The sequence below is a fragment of the Ascaphus truei genome, chromosome 10, assembly GCF_040206685.1.
Source record: "Ascaphus truei isolate aAscTru1 chromosome 10, aAscTru1.hap1, whole genome shotgun sequence".
NCBI classification, from domain to species: domain Eukaryota; kingdom Metazoa; phylum Chordata; class Amphibia; order Anura; family Ascaphidae; genus Ascaphus; species Ascaphus truei.
In genome coordinates, this window is record NC_134492.1 from 47,710,429 (window position 1) to 47,735,807 (window position 25,379).

A 25,379-nucleotide genomic window follows, 5' to 3' on the forward strand; every position below is an offset into this window, starting at 1 on the left:
ATCAAGAGTGACCCATAAATAAGATGTATGCCAAGTGAAAGGTGCCAGGAGTGAAAATGTGCTTAGAGTCCATAACATAAGAAGGTAAATTGTGCACTAATGGTTGAAGGAAGTGGTCAATGTACTGTGAGAGATGTTCACCCAGGGAACCAATACTAGAAATAATGGGTCTACCTGAGGGTGTGATGAGTGTCTTGTGAATTGTGGGCAAGTGGTGAAAAATGGGTATGATGGGGTCTGAAGTGGTGAGGAAGTCCCTTTCGGTGGAAGACAAAACATGTAACATTTAATCTATACTATAAATCTAAGTTGGATTCCGTTTTCCATTTGTTTGTATGTCCGAAGCATCAATATCTCACAAACGGCACCCTGTAGCACAACGCAACTTGGACTGTAAATTCTGCGGCAGATTTGTAGGTCAACACAACTATTTTGAGGTTCCAATGTGACTCACCTCCCAAATTATGGACATTCTAAGTTTCCCTCGGCTAATGTTAGAGCACGAGTGGGGGCTGGGGGGCCTGGCTACTAAGGGAAAGGGCGTGTCCTTGCATGGATCAGGGATGTGTGTGTATGTGATGTGAGATGTGTGGGGGAGATGTGCCAGCGGGGGGAGGGGGAGATGTGGGAGGGGGTACATGTGCTGGCAGCAGGGGAGATGTACCAATGGGGGGGGGCAGGAACATTTGCCAGCAGTGAGGGGAGATGTACCAATGGGGGAGAGATGTGCCGGAAGCGAGGGGACATGCCACAGCAGTGCAGGGAGATGTGCCGCCAGCTGGGGCAGAGGGCGGGGGCAAGAAACACACACACAGACAGACACACACACATATACAGACACACAGACACAGACAAATATCACCCCACACTACATCCAGCAGCGGGGGGGGGGGCGGGCAGATGTGCCGGCAGCAGGGGGGGCGGGGACATATATTCTATATTATATTCCCCGGGTGAAGCCGGGCACAAAGCTGGTTGTGTATAAATGCATTGAGTAGTCGCAAGAGTGCATTGATAGTCATTGCTGTAGACAAAATTCAGAGTTGCCACTCTTGCTTAGTGTCACAATTATTTTTTTGTGGATAATACCTTTTTAACAGACCAACATGAGAGTTTTCCATAGGTGCAATTTATATAGGAATCCTAACCAATTGTCACAAAATATTCTATTTCCCTAAAGATCATTTCTTCCAAAATTCAATAATTTGAAGGTCAAGAACTATTGAGATCGGAACTCCAATAACCAAGCTAAGAGAGAAAATTAAATGGCTGACATAGAGGAATAATTAGAAAAAGGGAAAAGTAAAGGGGAGACAGATAGGTAAGAGACATGAAACTAATCAGGGAGAGAAGGTTTAAGTAGATGAGTGTCTGCCATGATGTTTTGCTAAGGGGCAATGTATGATTTATTTATAGTCCATCCATATGAGATATCTTAAAAGACCATAAAAGTCCATTGTTGTAATCACTGCTCATGTGAAAAGACTTTAAAAAAAAGTCCAAGACCATTAAAACAACTTAAGCAAGTAATGTAATATGCCAATATCAGTACAGGGTTGGGGGTTTCAAAAGAAATAACATGCAACATTTTTTCTCAAAGGATCACAGATTTATGTGACACATGATTAGCCAATAAAGTGGGGACTAAAGCAGTTCTGAGAAACTATCTAACAATATATTTTATATTTCAATGTAGCATCATAATAAATATGGGCTATTTAAAGTCCATGTACTGTATGATTTAAAATGCCATTGGGTATTGATATGGGCAGTTTTAAACTCTCATAATAAATATGACACATTTGCTAATTCAGCTGAGTTTCTCTATATGCTTCCAGTCTACTATGGTTCCTTCTTCTATGCCCATAAAGTTCAAATTCACCATTGTTTGCCATGTTGTCAAAAATAAATCCCCTCTACTTTTGTCTAGAGTGGATTGGACGATACTTAAGGGAGTAGGTTCAAACTATGGGGTTATGGTGGGTTATACTTTCTGGAGACATTATATTATATTTTAGAGTTTCCATTTTAATAATAGAAGTTTTACTTGAAAGTGAGCAGACATACAGACATACAGTGCATTACTTTGTATTGCAGTATACTCATTTTCTTTGGTTTCCTCCATAGTTAATTCAGCGTTAAATAAAGGTAGGTAAGATGTTAAAAAGTAAAGCTGTGATGCAGTTTTATGATCTCCATAATCATAAATTCATGTGTGAAAAAATAATGGATATTCTTAAACCTTTCAGATGTCACATATACATGTCCTGAACTGTTGCCTCATGGTAACCAGTATCCTGGTACATAAATGAAAGTGTTAACACAAGTAATATATTGATTATGAGCTTCCTAGAAGCTATTATAAGCTATAAACAGCATTCTTCAGTGGACAAGATTTTTCAAAAATAATGATAACATTTAAACATATTTTGAAGCTATATACATATTATTGTTAAATAGCTTTAGATATAGCAAGACATTTAGAATGCACTTTTCTACATTTCTAAACATTGTATTTACTGTTCTTCTGAGCTACTACACACACACAAAAGATGGATTAATACATCCTTTAGGTAGCATTAGAACCTAGAGAGAGAACATAGAGAATAGCATTAGATTAGAACATCTACATGAAACATTATCTGTATGTCTAAAAGTTGACAGTTTCCTGATATAAAAAAAACACCATTGCTCTGTAAAGAAAATCAATTGCTGTACTTGCAGTATCTGGGATTGCTAATGCTGTACCCTGATCACATAGACATTTCATTCTGTGTTTCCTCTGTGATTCTCTGATTTATAGCAATTCGACAATTCCCTTACTGAATATCCTAAGAAGAAATGGCTATTTCATAGTCAGTGCAAGATGCCTGCACAGTGAACCATGTTAATGAAACAGCATTTTAGAAAATTATATACAGTATATTTGTACTGTATGTGTATTAGAAATCCATAATCATAATTTTCCCTCATTCTGTAACTATAGTATATGTTTTTGAAACTAATTCCTAAATCCAAACGGGGGAACATCATATTATATACAGTACAGTATATAAGGGAACAAATGAGGCATACATTGTATGCTTTGGTCCAAACTTCACAAATCTGTTTTTGTAATTTCTGGCTTTACAGCATTACAGCATTAGCAAATCCACATAATACTGAAACGTATATTATTAAGACCAATTACTAATGCAATGTTCTGATTAATCAGACTATACTGTATATACATATAAATGAGTTGTTGGTGTTTGTGTGGGGGTGGTAGACATCTGATATAATTATATACATTTTCTTCCCCTCCCCCCTCTTTCTTCATCCCTATATGTTTCCTTTCAACACAAATAGATTAACAGTTTTACATTTTAGGCATCATGTCAGGAAAAGAGAAACATATGGCTTCTGATTTGCATATAGAAAGCAAATTCACTCACTTCGGAAAAATGATTCTTTGTTACATCAAGTAATAGAAAGTGGCTGACTTACCAAGAGCATTATTGCAGCAGGGCAAATGCCTCTTCTTTACACCCTTCTAGCCTTAAACCTCTCCAACAAATCAGTGTTAACTCTACCTTTTCTGTCTCATACAAAATGTGACCAAGGGGCAGTATAAAGGGAAAATATGCAGCTGAGATATACGGTGAGATGTTGCTGCATACACAATCGATACTGAAAGAAAGAATGTTGTATGGAATAATGATACATATCAAGTACACACACACACACACACACACACACACACACACACACACACACACACACACACACACACACACACACACACACACACACACACACACACACACACACACACACACACACACACACACACACACACACACACACACACACACACACACCACGATGCTGATGTAAGTAAAGGGATGAATGATGCACAGACACAACACACCTATTTATAAAATCGCAACTGGGATTACAAATGAGCCATCTGTATACAGGATGTACACACACAGATACGAAGGTAATCAAATATTTAATGATGCAAAATCTGACATTTAGAGGAAGCAGACGTTAGCATAGCGGTCTCTTGCAATGTAGTGATAAATTATCCAAGGATGGAACTGCCATGCGGAGAAAATTCACAGAAAATAAAGAATCTTACCATGTGTATCTGTCATTTCCATCAATTCAGAGGTCAGAATCTTCACCATTCCCTCCCCTTTTATTCTAGACATGTTGCAGAAACAATCAAATGTAACAAAAAAAATCCTCAATATACTGTGAATAACATCTGCCCATGTACACTGTTACTGTAGCTTGCTCACCGAGGTTTCTGGCTAAAGCTGATCGTGCTGTTGCATTGCAAATGAAAGTAGATTTCAAGAGCTTGCGGCAACTAGCTCTGCAAATTAACAAGCTGGAGTGAAAAAAAAAGCCTTTCATTCTCAGCAACCACTGGGCACCCTACTGCTGCTCTCTTATCCTATTTTCTCCCTCTTATTGTATATTATAGGCTTAAATTAGTTTTAGAGCAAATAACTACAAATTTGGTTAGCCTGTCGTTTGCTAGGAGGAGTTTGATGCTTATTAGGGGGATTTCAAGGGGGTGGGGAGGAAGCAGTGCACTGAATAGAATAGTATTAGTAATAATAATGAGTTGGATTGTGCTGCTGAAATGACCATTATATCTGGAGAGAGCTGAGGCTCCTTGAGAACAGTGCAGGATTTCTGTGGCTGTTCATATCTCTCATAGCCTTCCAGCCTCTTGAATTCTCATTGGATCCTCCCCAGCTCCCTAAATCATTACAGCTGCTATATCTATCTGGATGACTATAGTTTCTCTCACTAGTTCTCTCTTTATCACATAGTCCTTAGCAACATTTTTACTTTGCTGTTTAGATTTGCACTGTGTTTCTCCTGGGTCCTGCACGGTTTTCTTAGCATAGTTTTCCACTCTGACACATTCCTCTTTTTATTGCATTTTTTTTTCATGAGGATCATCTCCAAGTCAATTTCTTATGCTGTTCTCCTAATCTTTGTGTGCTGAATGATAATTTTGGGTGGCTTTGCTGTATCTCTGTTTCTGGGCTGTTTTACTTGGTGTGGTGCCACAAAGCTGCTGCTCAGAGTGACTCAAGTTCAGTCACAAACCCTTTCCTCTGTTTGGTCTTGAAGACTATGGAATTTATCTTTTTATTCTGGATGGATACATTTGGCGGACAATAATATTTCCTCCTTATTTGTGATCTGGTGAGTGTTAATTTTACGTAGATTGTAATTCTACGATAAAGTGCATTGCATTTTCTTTAGTATGCCAATACAATGTTTTACACATAAATAAAACTGCTGCTCTATGAGAACCTAATTATACAATATTCATAGTCTTACATAATTTATGTCTTGATGTCATATTTCGTATATATCTTGTCACCACGCACTCTCGTATAATGTATATAACTTTAATAATGTTAATTTATTTCAATTTCCCATTGCTTTATTAATGAAAACATATTGAGAAAAAATCGAGTTACCAGTGCCTTACAAACGTCTGCAGTTGCATTTCTATTTCAGTTATGTAAAGGAATTTTTACATGTACGTTTTATGGGAGAAGAAAGAACATACTAAGAATACAGGACATCAGAAAAGTTCATTGCTCTGCCCTCTAAGATTGCTCAAACCGGTATATAGTAGAGGATTGATACAGTAGATGGATAGGTGGATAGATTGGAGATCGTGTATATGTACAGTAGCTCATGATATCCTAAGCTGTAATTATTTCCTTTAGGATAATTTGTGATGTGAAAGAAATGTTGCATGTATGCATTAGTTCCATTGAGGCTTCAGTAATAGTTCTGAATGATACAGTATTTTGGAATTACTGAAATGGTCTAGAATTGAGATCATGACTACTGTCTTCAGTTACACAAATACAGTAGTGCATCAAGATACCAAAGTATAAATCCCCTTTTCATGTGATTCTGGTTTTTGCTCACTGCAGGAATTTTCTGATCATCCAAGAGTCTGTGGGGAATGCTAAACTTCTTTATTACTGAGGTTGCTGTATTTCAAAGATCCATATATTGTATAAGACAAAAGCTTGAATGACACAATATTTGATAAAAGAACCAACCAATTAAGCTCCCTACACAATTTCTGGAATATTTATGTTAAGTGTATAGGATCAATCAGTGACGAATAATAATGTGTCATGCAGTAACTTCAATAATAATGCGCTATTCCATTAATGTTTTATGTTATCACATACAGGTATACAAGTTCCATTTCCATTATGTCTCTTTACATAAGAACAGGGTTACAATGTAAAATGTATGCTGGTGTCCCTATTGCAGTTCATCTCCTAACAAACCGAAAATGATGTGTCACAGATTCACACCACTGTAGCCTGCTATCACCTCCTTGCTGAAACAGGCTTCACCTTGTTGCTACAAGATCTATACTGTAGGTACAATTCTTCCAATAATGTTAAATGATGTGGCATTAAAGCTATCAAGATAGTAAATTCCTCATGATACTTTATTATGAACCTTCCACTTAAGCTGATGTCACAACTAACAATTGGCTAATATTCAATCCACTTACTTAAAAGACATTTCAAATGCAGTTCTGTAAACAATTTTGACATTTACTTATTCAAGCTTTTGGCTTAAACTTTTGTATGTGCAGTGGCAAGACCGTTCCTATTTATTGTTTCAGCGCAGAAATATAGAAAGTATTACACATACAGCAGGGAATCAACTCTGAGGAATCTATTAGAATATGTGAAAATTATAGTGTTTAAGGATAATTTAGCACGTCATATACCATATGCATTTCTGCATGGATTGTAAGTGATTTTGCACCAAGCTATATCTGTTCTTCTACATAGACAATGACTAATTCTATCCTTTCTGGAAATGCAATTGATTTTGCTTTAAGGTGTATGCTAAATTATTATTGATGATAATAATAATTATAATTACTAATACATTAGCTCTTTAATGCCAAAGATTGCCAGTAAATTAGTGCCCTGCAGTTTTTTGCAAGAACCTTCAAACATTAAATGGGTCTCACATGACTGTTTCTGCTACTTAAAGTGTATGCAAGCTTTAATTATTACATATATTATTATTACAGTTATATAGTGGTAGCATAGTTCATCAGTACTAAATTAATGTTACAACATGGTCATTGTGGACAACTATAAACATTTGTTTTACTGATACGTATGCTCACATACATTATCTTGTATGTGAACATCTCAATGGCACCTTCAGATGTGACCAGTAATTGCCAATTATATGATTAGGCAAGTTAATAAAACGTATATACATTATGGGGACAAAATAAAATAAAAACTATGACACCCATTGGATCTTCAAATAAGTACTATATTCAAACAGCAACATTAGTAATCTGTAGACATAATACATCTGCAGGAATTGTGGGGAACTATTAACAGTCAAATTAAGTTTGTACTTTTTTCAGTTTTCAGGCACACAAATAAAATAGGACTTGTAATTAACAATATAACTTGATTGACAAACAAGTATTTTCAACTTAATAAAATAAGCTTTAGTTTCTATATATCATACACACTTGAAATTCTTTAGTCTGACTGTGGAAGTGTCTTTTATACACCAGCAGGGGGAGGGGTCCCTTTGGAGTTTGATGGCTGTTCAATGTTCCACACTGTATCTGCAGCTCAGCAGATTCTAGGTCTCAAATGGCTCTTGTCCTGTTCTGCTACTAACCTTGGGACTGCTGGAGCTGGAATTGTTTTATGGACAAGGGCACACAGTATTGTCAATTGCACCATCTCTCCTTCACGAAACGAATGACTGATAGATTGTTATTGCCCCTAGTCATTGGTACCAGAAATAAGAAAGCTATAATGTATGTGCCTACATTTCTGGGAAGTTGTGCGTGTGAAAGAGACAGGGAGAAAAAGAAGGATGGGGGAAGGGAATGATTACAGATAGAGAAATGGAATGGCAGAGATAAAGAGCTCTGGGAGGGGACGAGGAAAGTAGAGGTAGAGAGATAGCGCTATCTAGAGAAAGTGAGTGTAAAAGCAAGGAATATACAGAGATACACATACCCTATACAGTATGTGTGCAAAATGCAAACAAGAGAGAGTACAGCATAGTGAAATGAATGAATACATTGTTAATAAATGACAACAAGGGTAAGATAATATGAAAAGGAATTTGTCTATACCTCAGACAGAGTGTAGAAAAGGAAGGCAAAATGAGCCAATTAAGTTTACAGTATAAAAAAAAGAAGCTTCAGGAAAGAGAGAAAGATACATGTATTGCAGTAAGACTGTGGTTCTTCATAATGCAAAATATTTTGATGTTAAAAGTTAATATTGCAATATTGCAATGGATGGGAAAGTATTGAAAGAAGAAAAGAAGAGTAACAACCAGGAAAGTGAGTGGTGAAAGTGTAACACAGTGATAAGAAGAGTTAATAAAGTAGTGACTGGTATTCAAGCATCGCTACTTCTAATTTTTACCTTACAGGAACATTGTCCATCAGTTATCAGAGGTAAGAATGTGGAAAATAACACAATAGCTTATTACAAGACAAGAATCTGTTTCTGTGATCTTCTTTTGTACTTTTTTTTCTCTTGGTCCCTTAATCAGTTGACGTTTGGTGTGTCTCTTGTTACCTTTCATGTTTTGTCTTCTTAATTTTGTTAAAACAAAAAAAAAAAGACAATGAAGTCTAAATATTTTAGTAAATGTCTAAAAATTGTACAATATATCATGATGGAAAAAGATTTAGAAAGACAATACTTATTTGCTCTATTATTACACACCTGTTGTATTGTATGTTGCATTGCTAGAACAGAGCAACCAATTAAAATATATATCTGTTTATTTACAGTATGTTGTATATTTTCTTACAGAGTCTAAGATATACAGTACTCAAACAGACAATAATGTCTAGAGCCTCCGGGTTGTGGGTGAGACACCAAAAAGTCCCCAAACTGGATGCACCGACTCAACAAACCTATACAGTATATCAATAGCTAAATATATACTAGTATAAGAATCAATAGGGATTGTACTGTATGTATACTATTTTAAGTATAAGTCTATTGAGGGCAGGAGCTCAGTGAAAAACTACCCTAAGGGAGGCAATTACCCAGGAACATAACAAATGTGATAGTTAGGAAGTAAATAAAACACTTTTTTATTAATACTATATACAATAAAAAAATAGGGGTATTTGGAACATATTCAGCGAATCTACTCGAGGCCAGAGATATAAAAGTGGATCCGTAATTAGGTTACATACTGTAGTAGATAGCGAGGAAAAAGGTGGTCACTTACATTTAGGATGACAAATGTCACAAACTGGACTGCTCGGTGGGCAAGGTAATAGTGATTATGCACTACTGTATACATTTTAATGTAAAGGCAATGCTTGTGTCCGCAGTCACCATTTTTGCCAGGCTCAGTGTATGGTAATATATAGAGGAGCCTGCTGCGTAGTTATCTGTAGCGTGTAAGGGAGTAGAAGCTCAATGCCAAATTATTAACTTCGTCATAAGTCCCTGTGAGTAATAACCACCCTCTAATGTCAAGGTTCGTAAATCCATAAAATTAGGGGTACCATGGGGAGGGGAGGGATGGAAAACAAGGATACACCGGAAAATGTGTTGTAAAAAAAAAATAGTATGTGGGGGGAAGAATGGTAATATAGCAATGTATCCAAGAGCCTGCAGGGGGGTTGATAAAATAGCTATTGAATAAACCCGCAGACAGCTTACCCAGGGCCCAGGACTACCATGGAGCCGCCGGGCCCAAAACAATTGTCCCGTCTCTCTCCCCCTGTCGGCGGCCCTGCTAATACTGACATATGAATGCATCTCTAGTTTGCATAAAATAATACATTCATACTTAAAATGAATAGGTATATATATGTGTGTATATATATATATATATTTATATTATATAATTATATATATAATTATATTACATAATTTGCGATATATATATATGGCAAATTATATTCTCACCATATCAATGGAAATAATTCAGTCATCATTTACTGCACCGACACACTTTATTCGAGCAAATGCCTGGTTTGTACCTGGCAGAAACCTGGAATCCGCCACTGCTCACCTCTTGCATGCTTCGTTGCGCTTGCCTTCCCAGCCACGGTTCATGCCTGGCTGACGGGGGCCTGATCTTGTTAAATGATAATGAGAATGATTTACTAGGCTGCGATGTTTCGATTGTCCACCAGATGGCATAAACTCATGACTTAAGTAATGTGTGGCCTTTGCAAGTTGTTTCGTTTCCAAAAAAAGTTACTTTATCCCAGTACAGTATGCTATTGTGTAACTTGTCCTTGAGACTGAAGGAATAGTTGCAAAAAATGTATCAATTTAGGCTTTACATACAGTAATGTATTAAATAAAGACAAAGATCATTTTCACTTACACTATTCTACAGAGACATGAGTGAACAAGTGGAGCCCGTGTTCCAAAAACCTGACAGAAGTTATGCTTATTTGATATGGGCCGCTATAAATGCAACAGAGGATAAGATGGCAACAGTTGTTCAAATTTATCAGTATTTTATCGAAAATTATGACTTTTACAGATTTTCGCCAACTCCTCATTTGTGGAAGCATGCAATAAGGAAAAGGTTATGTAGTGACCCCTGTTTTCACCGTATTGAGCCCCAATTTGTTGGAGGGTATTGGTGTGTGTCACAGGGTTTTTCCCGTATCTATGATAATGGAGGCGGCAAAAGGCGAAGGGTCGTGTTAAAACGAAATAAGAAGCGACAGTCCCTGCCAAGCAATGCGCCAGAACCAGAACCAGAACCAGCAGCAGCACCAGCTTATCATCATGGTCCCGCCGTCGGTGACAAATCTGAGATGGATTTCGCAGCCAGTTTTGATGAAGCTTGCATGTACCTAAGCGATTTCCCGCTGACTACAGGTGGGCTAGTCCCTCTGCAAAATGATGAAAGCTGGACTGGAAGTGGGCCGGCGCCAGCGCAAGCTGAATGGGAAATTTAGTAATACTGTACTGTACAGTATGGTGAGTACTGTATTTTTGCCGTATTATTTTGGTGGGGCTGGCTGGGAACTTCTTTAGGGGGCTGACCATTACTGTACATTAAAACTTTTCATTTTGTTTTTCCTCAGAAAAGAAAACGGCTAATGGGGGGATTTCGATGGATTATATTGTACTGTATGCTGATGTTTTCCGGCCATACAGTATACTGTGTAATAAACCCGAATAAATAAAACTACTGTATGCATTTATTCTACAGTACATGTTCAGTAAATTACTGCACATACTGGGGGCGAGATGTGTTTGCAGCAGAGAGAGATTTAATAATATTGTACAGTGAGCAGGGGGTTCCCTGAGCCAGAAATTAATGCTCAGGGAACCCCCCTGCTCCTGATCAATATTATTAAAAATACGGAAAATGCTGCGTCATTACCATAGCTGATAGCCGCTAAGGCAATGAAGGGGTTAACCCACCGTGCCCGCTTTATTGTGTGTAGTGGGGATGGGTGAGGGGGGTATTTGGCCCTTGGTGTGAGTTTAGGACTTGCGGGAGGGGGGGGGGGGTTGCGGGTGCACTTAACCCCTTCACGATCGTAGCAGTTAATACCGCTACGGTCATGAAGGGGTTAAGCCCTCCCGCTACCCCACCCCCCCCCCCCCCCGCAAGCCCTCCCCAAGCATCGTTGGGGCGAATACCCCATTCACCCACCCTCCCGCTACCCACAATAAAAAAATACACACACACAGCAGCCGCCAAAAAATAAATAAATAAATGACAATAAATACATTGGAAATACATTTTTATTGATAGTGTAGATGTGCAGGGGGTCTCCGGAGCTGAACCGCGGTGGTTTTAGGTCTGGGGACCCCGTGCCCCCCGAGATACAGGCCCCTTTAGGGGGTGCCGGTAGCCCTCTGCTTGGTTTAAAGGTCCGATCACGTGATCGCGGCCTGTAAACCAAGCAGAGCAGAGGGATACCGGCACCCCCTAAAGGGGCCTGTATCTCGGGGGGCACGGGGTCCCCAGACCTGAAACCTGTGCGCTTCAGCTCCGGAGACCCCCTGCACATGTACACTATCAATAAAAATGTATTTCAAATGTATTTATTGTCATTTATTTATTTATTTATTTATATTTATTTATTAATTGTGCTGCTGCTGCTGCTGCAAGTCGTAAACTCACACCAAGGGCCAAACACCCCCCTCACCCCCAATAAAAAAAATTCACGCACAGCAGCCCCACAATTAATAAATAAATCTAAATAAATAAATAAATAAAATCTATGTAAAACCCCCTCCCCCTATTCTCGCTTTTAAAACGCCCTGCCTTCTCTCTAATCTATGTAAAAAAAACCTCCCCCTATCCCCCTATCCCCCTATTGTGTGTGTGCGTTAAGCTTCCCTGCAAGCTATGTAAAAAAAACCTCCCCCTATTGTGTGTGTGTTTAAATCTGGCTGGCCTGTGTTTCTGAGTGCTGAGTGCTCTGCGTTTAAAGGTCCCGATCACGTGATCGCGGCCTGTAAACCAAGCAGAGCAGAGGGATACCGGCACCCCCTAAAGGGGCCTGTATCTCGGGGGGCACGGGGTCCCCAGACCTGAAACCTGTGCGCTTCAGCTCCGGAGACCCCCTGCACATGTACACTATCAATAAAAATGTATTTCAAATGTATTTATTGTCATTTATTTATTTATTTATTTATATTTATTTATTAATTGTGCTGCTGCTGCTGCTGCAAGTCGTAAACTCACACCAAGGGCCAAACACCCCCCTCACCCCCAATAAAAAAAATTCACGCACAGCAGCCCCACAATTAATAAATAAATCTAAATAAATAAATAAATAAAATCTATGTAAAACCCCCTCCCCCTATTCTCGCTTTTAAAACGCCCTGCCTTCTCTCTAATCTATGTAAAAAAAACCTCCCCCTATCCCCCTATCCCCCTATTGTGTGTGTGCGTTAAGCTTCCCTGCAAGCTATGTAAAAAAAACCTCCCCCTATTGTGTGTGTGTTTAAATCTGGCTGGCCTGTGTTTCTGAGTGCTGAGTGCTCTGCGTTTAAAGGTCCCGATCACGTGATCGCGGCCTGTAAACCAAGCAGAGCAGAGGGATACCGGCACCCCCTAAAGGGGCCTGTATCTCGGGGGGCACGGGGTCCCCAGACCTGAAACCTGTGCGCTTCAGCTCCGGAGACCCCCTGCACATGTACACTATCAATAAAAATGTATTTCAAATGTATTTATTGTCATTTATTTATTTATTTATTTATATTTATTTATTAATTGTGCTGCTGCTGCTGCTGCAAGTCGTAAACTCACACCAAGGGCCAAACACCCCCCTCACCCCCAATAAAAAAAATTCACGCACAGCAGCCCCACAATTAATAAATAAATCTAAATAAATAAATAAATAAAATCTATGTAAAACCCCCTCCCCCTATTCTCGCTTTTAAAACGCCCTGCCTTCTCTCTAATCTATGTAAAAAAAACCTCCCCCTATCCCCCTATCCCCCTATTGTGTGTGTGCGTTAAGCTTCCCTGCAAGCTATGTAAAAAAAACCTCCCCCTATTGTGTGTGTGTTTAAATCTGGCTGGCCTGTGTTTCTGAGTGCTGAGTGCTCTGCGTTTAAAGGTCCCGATCACGTGATCGCGGCCTGTAAACCAAGCAGAGCAGAGGGATACCGGCACCCCCTAAAGGGGCCTGTATCTCGGGGGGCACGGGGTCCCCAGACCTGAAACCTGTGCGCTTCAGCTCCGGAGACCCCCTGCACATGTACACTATCAATAAAAATGTATTTCAAATGTATTTATTGTCATTTATTTATTTATTTATTTATATTTATTTATTAATTGTGCTGCTGCTGCTGCTGCAAGTCGTAAACTCACACCAAGGGCCAAACACCCCCCTCACCCCCAATAAAAAAAATTCACGCACAGCAGCCCCACAATTAATAAATAAATCTAAATAAATAAATAAATAAAATCTATGTAAAACCCCCTCCCCCTATTCTCGCTTTTAAAACGCCCTGCCTTCTCTCTAATCTATGTAAAAAAAACCTCCCCCTATCCCCCTATCCCCCTATTGTGTGTGTGCGTTAAGCTTCCCTGCAAGCTATGTAAAAAAAACCTCCCCCTATTGTGTGTGTGTTTAAATCTGGCTGGCCTGTGTTTCTGAGTGCTGAGTGCTCTGCGTTTAAAGGTCCCGATCACGTGATCGCGGCCTGTAAACCAAGCAGAGCAGAGGGATACCGGCACCCCCTAAAGGGGCCTGTATCTCGGGGGGCACGGGGTCCCCAGACCTGAAACCTGTGCGCTTCAGCTCCGGAGACCCCCTGCACATGTACACTATCAATAAAAATGTATTTCAAATGTATTTATTGTCATTTATTTATTTATTTATTTATATTTATTTATTAATTGTGCTGCTGCTGCTGCTGCAAGTCGTAAACTCACACCAAGGGCCAAACACCCCCCTCACCCCCAATAAAAAAAATTCACGCACAGCAGCCCCACAATTAATAAATAAATCTAAATAAATAAATAAATAAAATCTATGTAAAACCCCCTCCCCCTATTCTCGCTTTTAAAACGCCCTGCCTTCTCTCTAATCTATGTAAAAAAAACCTCCCCCTATCCCCCTATCCCCCTATTGTGTGTGTGCGTTAAGCTTCCCTGCAAGCTATGTAAAAAAAACCTCCCCCTATTGTGTGTGTGTTTAAATCTGGCTGGCCTGTGTTTCTGAGTGCTGAGTGCTCTGCGTTTAAAGGTCCCGATCACGTGATCGCGGCCTGTAAACCAAGCAGAGCAGAGGGATACCGGCACCCCCTAAAGGGGCCTGTATCTCGGGGGGCACGGGGTCCCCAGACCTGAAACCTGTGCGCTTCAGCTCCAGAGACCCCCTGCACATGTACACTATCAATAAAAATGTATTTCAAATGTATTTATTGTCATTTATTTATTTATTTATTTATATTTATTTATTAATTGTGCTGCTGCTGCTGCTGCAAGTCGTAAACTCACACCAAGGGCCAAACACCCCCCTCACCCCCAATAAAAAAAATTCACGCACAGCAGCCCCACAATTAATAAATAAATCTAAATAAATAAATAAATAAATAAAGACATGAAGAGAAATAAATATATACTGTACAGTATATACACTGTATATATATATATATATATATATATATATATATATATATATATATATATATATATATATATACAGTATACATATATACACTGTGTATATATACTGTATATATATATATATATATATATATATATATATATATATATATATATATATATATATATACATACTGTATGTGAGTGAAAAGAGAAAAAAGTAACCCGTATGGGAGCACTCAGGTATGCAATTGATATATTTGTTTATTTATTTGACACAGTGCAAAAAGGGATGAATAAACAGTACATGATTTAAAAACACTTAAAAAAGAGGCATGGACCCTTAAACACTAATGAACAGCACTAGGGAACGACACACACTGTCAACCCTAAACATGAAAAGGATAGTGACTCAAAAAACACTAGGGAGAATCAAAGTGAATCACAATACAGTAGGTTACTGGGTTTAAAGGCACCTACAGTATACAACGCTAAGGATAATGCACACTACAATACCAAAAAGTATTTTAACCAAGCAAGTAAACCAAAATCAATATATACTGTAAGTAACAACCAGAAAAGACAATTTAAAACCAAACTAACCCTTACAATACCAAGGATTACATCTATCTAATTGTAAAAAACCTTATACATTATACACAGCATTGTTTAAAAACCCCTTCCCCCCTAATGTTTGTGTTAAACAGATTACACTGAAGGGAGAGAGATATAAAGGCCTAAAGCCCCTTCCCCCCCTAATGTTTCTGTTAAGTAGATTACACTGAAGGGAGAGAGATATAAAGGCCTAAAGCCCCTTCCCCCCTAATGTTTGTGTTAAGCAGATTACACTGAAGGGAGAGAGATATAAAGGCCTAAAGCCCCTTCCCCCCCTAATGTTTCTGTTAAGTAGATTACACTGAAGGGAGAGAGATATAAAGGCCTAAAGCCTTACCTGCATTGGTAAACCCTCCCTGCATTGGTAAACCCTCCCTGCATTGATGTCGTGTAGTGTACAGTATGTAAATGTGGGGAGGAGGGGGGCCCAATGTGCATAATGTACTGTGAGGTCTAACCACCCTCACCCCCTACCCACATACTGTACCGTTACCCCCCCCCCCCCCCCCCCCCCATCCTGGCCATGGCCCCTCACGCACAGCAGCTCCACAATTAATAAATAAATCTAAATAAATACATGAAGAGAAATAAATATATACTTTATATATAAATGTGAGTTTATAACTAAAATAAAGAATATTATTTCTAGGGGCCCTAGAACAGAAGTTCCCACGCCAATTTCGCGCTCATTGCTCTTTTTTTTGCTCTTTTTTTACAATGTTGCTGGTCTTGCGGCTTTGCAGGATGCAAGCAAAAAGCGCAGTGTATGAAGTCTGGGTGAGCGCTTTCCACATTTGATGCCTACGGCACCTTCCCATTTCTACACACTTCAATACCTGCACAGTTGGTAGCGCTTTCCATCCCAGCTACCATTCTGGATTTTCACCTCTCACAGGCCATTCTTGCCCGAGTCTGTCCTATCAGACAGGGGCATTAACCTGTATCCACACCACCTGGACAATTTCTCTCTGTCAGAGACTTGTGCTATTTATTTTATATATTTTTGTGTAATTATTCATGCAAATTTATGCTCATTTCATATGTGGTTTTCAACATAAAGTGGCTGCTGGGCCTGATCCTAACTCATACAGTATACAGTAGCGCTTCCCTGTTTGTTTGTTTATTGCAAGCAAAAAGCAGTTTGTAGTACTGAGTGTGAGATAAATTACTGTATTTATCAGTGTTGATCAAAGAGAGTTGATCAGAAGGATTCCCCTTATATACAGTACGTAGAATTAATAAAATTGTATTATTTTCCGATATCCGCAGTGATTCTGGTCAACCTGACAGATTTTTAGTAATACAGTATACTGTACTGCAAGACCATGTGTTGTCTACCTTTTACTACAGTATACTGTACTGTATGAATGACAATAGAGTGCTGTATACTTTATAAGGGGAATCCTTCTGATCAATTCTCTTTGATCAATACTGATAAATACAGTATCATATTTATACCCCTTTAGCACCTGTCGTTCCATCCTATGCACCCATTTACTGTACAATGGTGATTGCGGTCGTATTCACGTACTTTATGTGAGATAAATTAACCAGTTCTTTTATTGCTGAAGTCGCCACAAAATACTTTTATTTACAAATACAGTACAATACAATGGTGAAACATTTCAAGTTAACAGCAATTCAAAACATCAACACACAATAATACATACTTTACAGTACTGTATACTGTACTAGTATATTTGGGCCTTGTCTTTGGGGGTTTATTAATGCAATTATTAGGGTGACCTGGCGTTGGAAATACTGACACAGTACAATCCTACAGTACAGCTACACCACCCACCCCCTCCCTTAGAGTTTTTAATCCCTCCCTGGCCAAGCATCAATCGTCTGGCTAATCCAATCCAAGCCATTGTTTTGTTAAACTGGCCCTGGGCTGTTCAGAACAGCCACTGCTTCTAAATTACTGAAAATATACAGGATAAATATACAGTGATGTGAAATAATCCTTTCTGTGTGTCTGAGAGTGTTGAAAGTCACCAGGTCCTCATCTAGTAGAGTACATTCTCGAATACCTTTAGAATAAAAATACAGTATATATAAATATACAGTATAAATATTGCACAGTATACTGTAATGTTAAATAACCCATCCTGTTCTTTTTCCCTTCATACTGTAACAGTATCCTCATTGTGTCTGCGGTACAGTAGTTCATTGAGAGAGGAGAGGTTTTGTGTACATCATTACTGCTGTTTATATACTGTACATTTGACTGCACAAGCAGATTTGACGAACACAAGGCCCCCCCTCCCCTCTGGTGCACCCTTTTTCCTGGAACGACAAGAAAACAAAAACTTTGTTCAGTTACTGTACTGTACTGTATGTGCGTACTGTATTATGGTAGACCTACTGTACAGTAGGTGGCTGGTGCAGCTTTCTCTGGAAAGAAAAAATGGAGCAGTTAGTAGGCAGTTACTGTAGTATGTCAAACTAGTCTACTGTACTGTATACTGGAACTACTGTAAACTCTGACTATTGGGAAAGCTAAAATCTGTGCCATACTTACCTGTATCATAGTGTACCTACTGTACAATACTACAGCACTGTACTACTTTCCTGATGCTTGTCCATTGCGCGCGATGACAATGGGCAACACAGTGGCAATATGGTCTATATATTTATTGCATCGTTCCTCGGTGAGTACATCGTTCCAAAAACTCATTATGGCTGTATACAACTCGTCCTTCTTGGAGGGTTTCGCCACTTTACGGATGTGGTCCTTCAGCTGATGCCAGACCATTTCGATCGGATTGAAGTCTGGTGATCTGTGATTGGAAAGAAAGGACAATTAGTTTAAGAGATACAGTACACAGTAAAAACAGTGGGGAACATATAAATGGGACACGGTCTACTACACTTACTCCGCTGGCGTCTTCACCCAGTTGATGCCGCGCTCAAGGATATGCGCCGTCGACGCGGTGTGCTTGGGATCATTGTCCTGGTAAAAGCGATGACCATTGGGAAAGTCTTGTGTGATGTATCGCACTATCACGGGCACAATGTTGTCTTGGAAGAAATCTTTATTCATGATTCCTATAGCAAGAAAAGAAAAGTGCTCAATAGTACAGTACAGTGCATACGGTAAGGCAACACTAGTCAAGTACAGTGCATTAGGCGGCATTATATTTGAGAAATTGTACCTTCAAAGACGACAATGCATCCCGGTCCACGCCTAGAGATGGCACCCCACACATGCAGCTTCACAGGGTGTTTTGGCCGTGGCTTCAAAGTTATGCGGCCTTTTTTGTGGAACGCAAATCTTGCAAATCTCTCCAGCGACACAGTAGACTCATCAGTGAAGATGCAATCCTGGAAAGTCTCACCGCTGTCGATCCATGCCTGGGCCTGGAGCACTCTTTTGATTTTGTTTGCGTCCCGTATCATGGGGTACGCTCTGTAATGACAATGAATAAAAAATGTTAGCGTCACAGCGCAGTACAGTTTGCAAAACAACATTTTTACTTTACAGTACAGTACCTCCTGTACTGTCCACTACTAACCTCACACGTCCATATTTCCATCCAATTCTGCGTCTCATCTTCTTTATGCTGCTCTCGGATACAGTCAGATTGTGGTTTTCCTGAAGAGTGTTTTTAACCCTTAATGCGCTCCTCTCATCATTCTCCTCACTTATTCTGTCCACCAGAAGAGTAGTCTCCCTACAATGCAAAGAAATTATATTGTGTTATTAATATGCAGCAATATAAAATGTATACTGTATACTGTACATGTAATGTTGTAATATACAGTAAATATAAATATACAAAAAATGTATACTGCTGTACTATAAATATAAATAGACAAAATATACAGTATACAGTACTGTTGTAATATAAATATACTATATAAATATACTGTTGTTATACTGTATCATAATAAATACACATCATATACTGTATATTCCGTTGTCAGATGAATTGCAATATACAGTACCAAAAGTGTATACTGCTGCACAAAAAATATAAATTGACCACACATACAGTACACTACAGTATATACTGTTGTAATATAATAAATATACTATATAAATACGGTATACTGTTGTTATATCATAATAAATACACATCATATACTGTATATTCCGTTGTCAGATGAATTGCAATATACCAAAAGTGTATACTGCTGCACAAAAAATATAAATTGACCACACATACAGTACACTACAGTATATACTGTTGTAATATAATAAATATACTATATAAATACGGTATACTGTTGTTATATCATAATAAATACACATCATATACTGTATATTCCGTTGTCAGATGAATTGCAATATACCAAAAGTGTATACTGCTGCACAAAAAATATAAATTGACCACACATACAGTACACTACAGTATATACTGTTGTAATATAATAAATATACTATATAAATACGGTATACTGTTGTTATATCATAATAAATACACATCATATACTGTATATTCCGTTGTCAGATGAATTGCAATATACAGTACCAAAAGTGTATACTGCTGCACAAAAAATATAAATTGACCACACATACAGTACACTACAGTATATACTGTTGTAATATAATAAATATACTATATAAATACGGTATACTGTTGTTATATCATAATAAATACACATCATATACTGTATATTCCGTTGTCAGATGAATTGCAATATACAGTACCAAAAGTGTATACTGCTGCACAAAAAATATAAATTGACCACACATACAGTACACTACAGTATATACTGTTGTAATATAATAAATATACTATATAAATACGGTATACTGTAGATGTACACTACAGTTTTCTATATTTTTTTTGGTTAAGTTTTATAAATACAGTATACTTACGCATTTGTTACCCTTGGTGCCTTTTTGCGGTCTCTGTTTTTTCCTTGTGCATGATAGCACACAGTGCTTGATGGCACAACGAGGCCAGAAGCAGTTAACCAGCGCTGGATATCTGCAATTCGTTGTCCGCTCGTGTACATCTCCTTCATTCTCATGCTGAGATCCTTTGAAATCTTCTTAACAGGCATTGCTGCGAGTACTGTAGAAAGAAATACAAACACAAGAATGTGTATTCGATGTTTAGTCGATGTGTATTCAATGTGCAGTGAATCCACAAAATGGATGGTGTATTTATATGTTAATGACTCACATAACAGACCACCCACTTTCAACACCTGTACCTGGCAGCCATGCATAAAAGGTTGTACACGTTGCATAGCCCACCACTTGCTGATCTTTATCTGAGGCATTGTCCAGATACTGCATTGTGTCTCCCGCTTACATGGAGCATCCCCGGTTCTATGGACGAAAGAATCATCTCACCTCTGCTGTGCCTGCCACACTGAAAAAAAGAAAGGCAGTTACCGTTCCCAAGCCAAAGGCAAAGCGACAGGCTAAGGCCAACAAAGAAAACCTTCTGCTGACCCCAAAGGCTAAGGCTTTTAAAACACGTCAGCCTTATTATGTGAAGAAGAAATACGGTACTGTGCTCGGTTCGCAAGACGCATGGCAGCCAACTCACCGAATCCGCAGACCACTTGCTCCCATATGCTTCGACGACTCTGCTGTAGCTGTCCCGGAAATCTTCAGCCCGGCTTCTCCACCCCCATCTTCTCCGGTTCCATCTGAAGATGCTGCTGCCTCTGAAATCAACGGGTCACTGTCTCCTTTGCTCTTGGACGACTCTGCTTCTCTCCCGGAAATCCAGCGGTCACCTTCTCCATCCCTCTTCCACCACGCTGCAGCTTCTCCTGTACCGGGCATCCCCAGGTCACCTCTTCCACTCTCCATCGATGCCGCTTCTCTCCAGGGAACCCCCATCTCATCCTCCGTTGCACCCATCCCCCCAGATCTCCAGATGCCATGCACAAGCAGCTCGTTGGACCGGATCCTGAATGGGCTAAGTGTGGATCTCCCCGGGAATTCTAGTGTGCTGGCAAAGCTAGATCTGCTTCTGGAGTCGGTGCTACATATGGAGCAACGGCTGGATCAACGGATGCTACATATGGAGCAACGGATGGATCAACGGATGGACAAGATAGAGGCAGACATAGCGGGCATACATTATTTGCTCGGTGTTAATGCCCCTGTTTCCCCGACGCTGGAGCAGGGGGGTGACATGGATGTGATGCATGGTACCTTCGACCCCCTTCCATCACCAAGCACACACCCTCCACCAGAAGATACAGTGTACTATGCTATTGAGGAGGACATGACAACCCCATCTAGACCACGCCAGGAGACAACCCGGCGACCACTACCGGAGGAAAGCTTCCTCCCAGACACCCTACCATTGCCCATCGCCTCAAGTACACCCGCTCCCAAAAGACTTCCTACACCCGCTCGCATACAAACAGTGCCCGACATCTCCCTGTGCGATCTGACACCGGCGCTGAGGGAGAAGTATAGGGTGAGGAGTGCTGGTATACCACACAAGTATGCCTTGATCATATTTAAACACCATGTTCCCTACACATTGTACTGCGAGTGGGTGTTCAAAGTGAACTATGATGGGAATCGCCAAAAAAATGCCCTTCCTGCCAATTTAAGGAAAAAGATTGTGGAAGAAATGCAGCGCTATTACCCTGTTACAGATCCTGTAATGAGAGGCGTTAGAGACTGCATTAATGGCGTTTTGCGCCATGCAAGGCATCGGCCATGGCTGGAAAATGGGGAGGACTTTCAGTGAGACCATACTGTAATGTTGTGCTGTACTGTACAGTACATGTTTTACCCTATAGTACCTGCTGTACTTAAACAAAGGATACTGAATGTTGTTGTGTGTTGCACGGTTTTTGTACTGTATTTGTAAATAAAAGTTTTTAGTGGCGACTTCAGCAATAAAAGAACTGGTTACTTTATCTCACACTCAGTACTACAAACTGCTTTTTGCTGCCAGACTGCAAACCCGCAAGACCAGCAACATTGTAACAAAAGAGCAATGAGCGCGCAATTGGCGTGGGAACTTCTGTTCTAAGGCCCCTATAAATAATATTCTTTATTTTATTTATAAACTCACATTTATAAACCCCGTCACCCACCCCCGCTAAACACAATAAAAAATAATCACACACAGCATCCCCGCAATAAATAAATAAATAAATAAATACAAATAAATACATTTGAAATACATTTTTATTGATAGTGTAGATGTGCAGGGGGTCTCTGGAGCTGAACCGCACAGGTTTTAGGTCTGGGGACCCCGTGCCCCCCGAGATACAGGCCCCTTTAGGGGGTGCCGGTAGCCCTCTGCTTGGTTTAAAGGTCCGATCACGTGATCGCGGCCTGTAAACCAAGCAGAGCAGAGGGATACCGGCACCCCCTAAAGGGGCCTGTATCTCGGGGGGCACGGGGTCCCCAGACCTGAAACCTGTGCGCTTCAGCTCCGGAGAACATCTACACTGTGAATAAAACACACACATCATTAAAGAATCATTCTTTAGCTTAGCGGCTACAGTATGCGCTATGGTAAAGAAGCAGCATTTCTGTCTTTTTAATAATATTGTAGAGTGAGCAGGGGGTTCCCTGAGACAGAAATCTAATCTCAGGGGACCCCCTGCTCCTGCACAATATTATTAAAAGTTCAGAAACGAGGCTTCATTAGCATAGCGTATAGCCGCTAAGGTAATGAAGGGGTTAACGCATAATAACCAATAAATACATTCAATACACTACCCACTACCCATGGCAACCTCCGCTGCTGTACAGTAAAACAGAGAAAAAAAATAACACTTTCAAAGTAATGTCCCCTAACCCCTTAATCACCATAGCGGTTATTAACCGCTACAGTCATGAAGGGGTTAACCCGCCCTCACCCACCACTTGGGACGCCTACTGTACATACCCTCCCACTCTAACCCCCCACCCCGTGAGGCCTAACCACCCTCAACCCTCACCCACTAACTACCCACAAGGGAGGCCTACCCACATACCGTTGGGGAAACACCCCACCCCCACCCCAGTACCCACAATAAAAACAGTACAATCACCCACAATAAACAGCATTCTATTTATTAAATACATTACCCACCCCCTGTGCCCCCCCCCCCCATAAATACAAGATTTATTCTTTTACATTCAGGGTCCATAACGCAGCCCCACGCTAGTCCCCGGTGGGCTGGCAGGGCACCTGGACAGACCTACAGTTTACCAGCAGCATTCCACAGGTTCTGGAGGCCTGCTGGTGGATCCTGCCAGCACCATGGCGCCCAGGTGGTCTCCTTGGGTCACCGTGAGCCTCAATTGGGTCCACACGGTAGGCCCAAGGATGTCTGGGAGCCCCGGGTCAAACCCACAGGTGTCTGCGGGGCCTCGGGTGGTTCCCATGGGGGTCTGGGGAACTCACGGGTGCTCACTACGGGTCCGCGGTGCCCCCACAGAAGTGGGACCACACATCATCATCCCCGCACCTACGGCTCGGAGGTGCCCCCACAGAAGTGGGACCACACATCGTCATGCCCGCAGACTACGGGTCCGCGGTGCCCCCACAGAAGTGGGACCACACATCATCATCCCCGCATGTGTCACCCGTGGAACCACCAGCCTGCTACCCTTTAGGATACCCGAGGATTCCCCGCGGGTGGTCTCCAGAGGTCCCACGCAAAACCACGGAAGTAACCCTGAATGTAAAAAAAATAAACCTGGCCAATACATTCAATACATACACCCTCCCCCCCAACACCTACAGTACAATAATGTGCAAAATAACTATTATCCAGATATGGATAATAGATTAATTGCCCATTATTAAAAACATTAACTAGCATATACAAATAAATAAAGTACTACTGACCTCATCAATACGAAGTGTCCGACGCCAGCGCCTTCCTTCTCTTGCCCACACAAAACATAGCCAAAACCAAGCCAATACATTGCAATTACATTCAGATATCAATTAACCCCTTAAACACCTTATCGGATAATAACCGCAAAGGTAATTAAGGGGTTAAGCCACACAGGCACGATACCCACCCTTCACCCATGAATTTGTACTGTGGCTTCATCATGCAACTATATATATATATACTGTATATATATACATACAGAGAGACAGAGAGAAAGAGAGAGAGAGAGATATATACAGTATATATATATACACACGTTATATACACACCCATGATAAACCAAATATACAGTACAAATAAATGTAGAAGGGTTATCAAAACCATACTGTTCTACAACCAAACACTTCTCCATACAGACACTACATTAAAAATCAATTTCCTTTAAAAATCCTAACTGATCTCACAATCTACTGTACTGTATATGATCACAAACCAATGAAAAAAGTCACATTCCAAAATGCATAAAATCTATGCACCATACTGTATACATTCTGCAAATTAATCAACGTAAACAAAAATCAATTAGCAATCATTATTTAGATCTCTAAACATTTCACACTCAATCATGAACAATGAAACCATTAACAGATTCACGCCTAGAGCAGAACAATTAAGCCTTTGAAAAAATATAAGTACCGACAAAAATACAACCTTTCCAAACCAAGCCTACAGTACCTACAGTATCCCTGACCTTCCTCAAACACACAATACAATACCAAGGAATAATACATCTATCTAATTTTAAAATACTTTAAACTCACAAAATAATTAAAAACACATCTAATCCAGCTTTTAAAACATCATCA

The 25,379-nt window shown here is 40.0% G+C and overlaps 1 protein-coding gene and 1 long non-coding RNA gene across 2 annotated transcripts in view; one reads left to right on the forward strand and one right to left on the reverse strand.

The window, feature by feature from the left end:
- LOC142503931 (uncharacterized) overlaps positions 1 to 4,733 on the reverse strand; it is a 55,780-nt gene extending 51,047 nt beyond the window's left edge. Inside the window, exons 1-2 of the long non-coding RNA XR_012804129.1 lie at positions 4,124 to 4,733; positions 3,487 to 3,669 (exon numbers count right to left, since the gene is read on the reverse strand). This is a non-coding gene — a long non-coding RNA (uncharacterized LOC142503931). The remainder of the gene's footprint in view (positions 1 to 3,486; positions 3,670 to 4,123) is intronic.
- Positions 4,422 to 25,379, forward strand: part of BRINP3 (BMP/retinoic acid inducible neural specific 3) — a 642,890-nt gene continuing 621,932 nt past the window's right edge. Inside the window, exon 1 of the mRNA XM_075616874.1 lies at positions 4,422 to 5,211. The gene's annotated coding sequence lies outside the window, so the exon portion shown is untranslated. The remainder of the gene's footprint in view (positions 5,212 to 25,379) is intronic.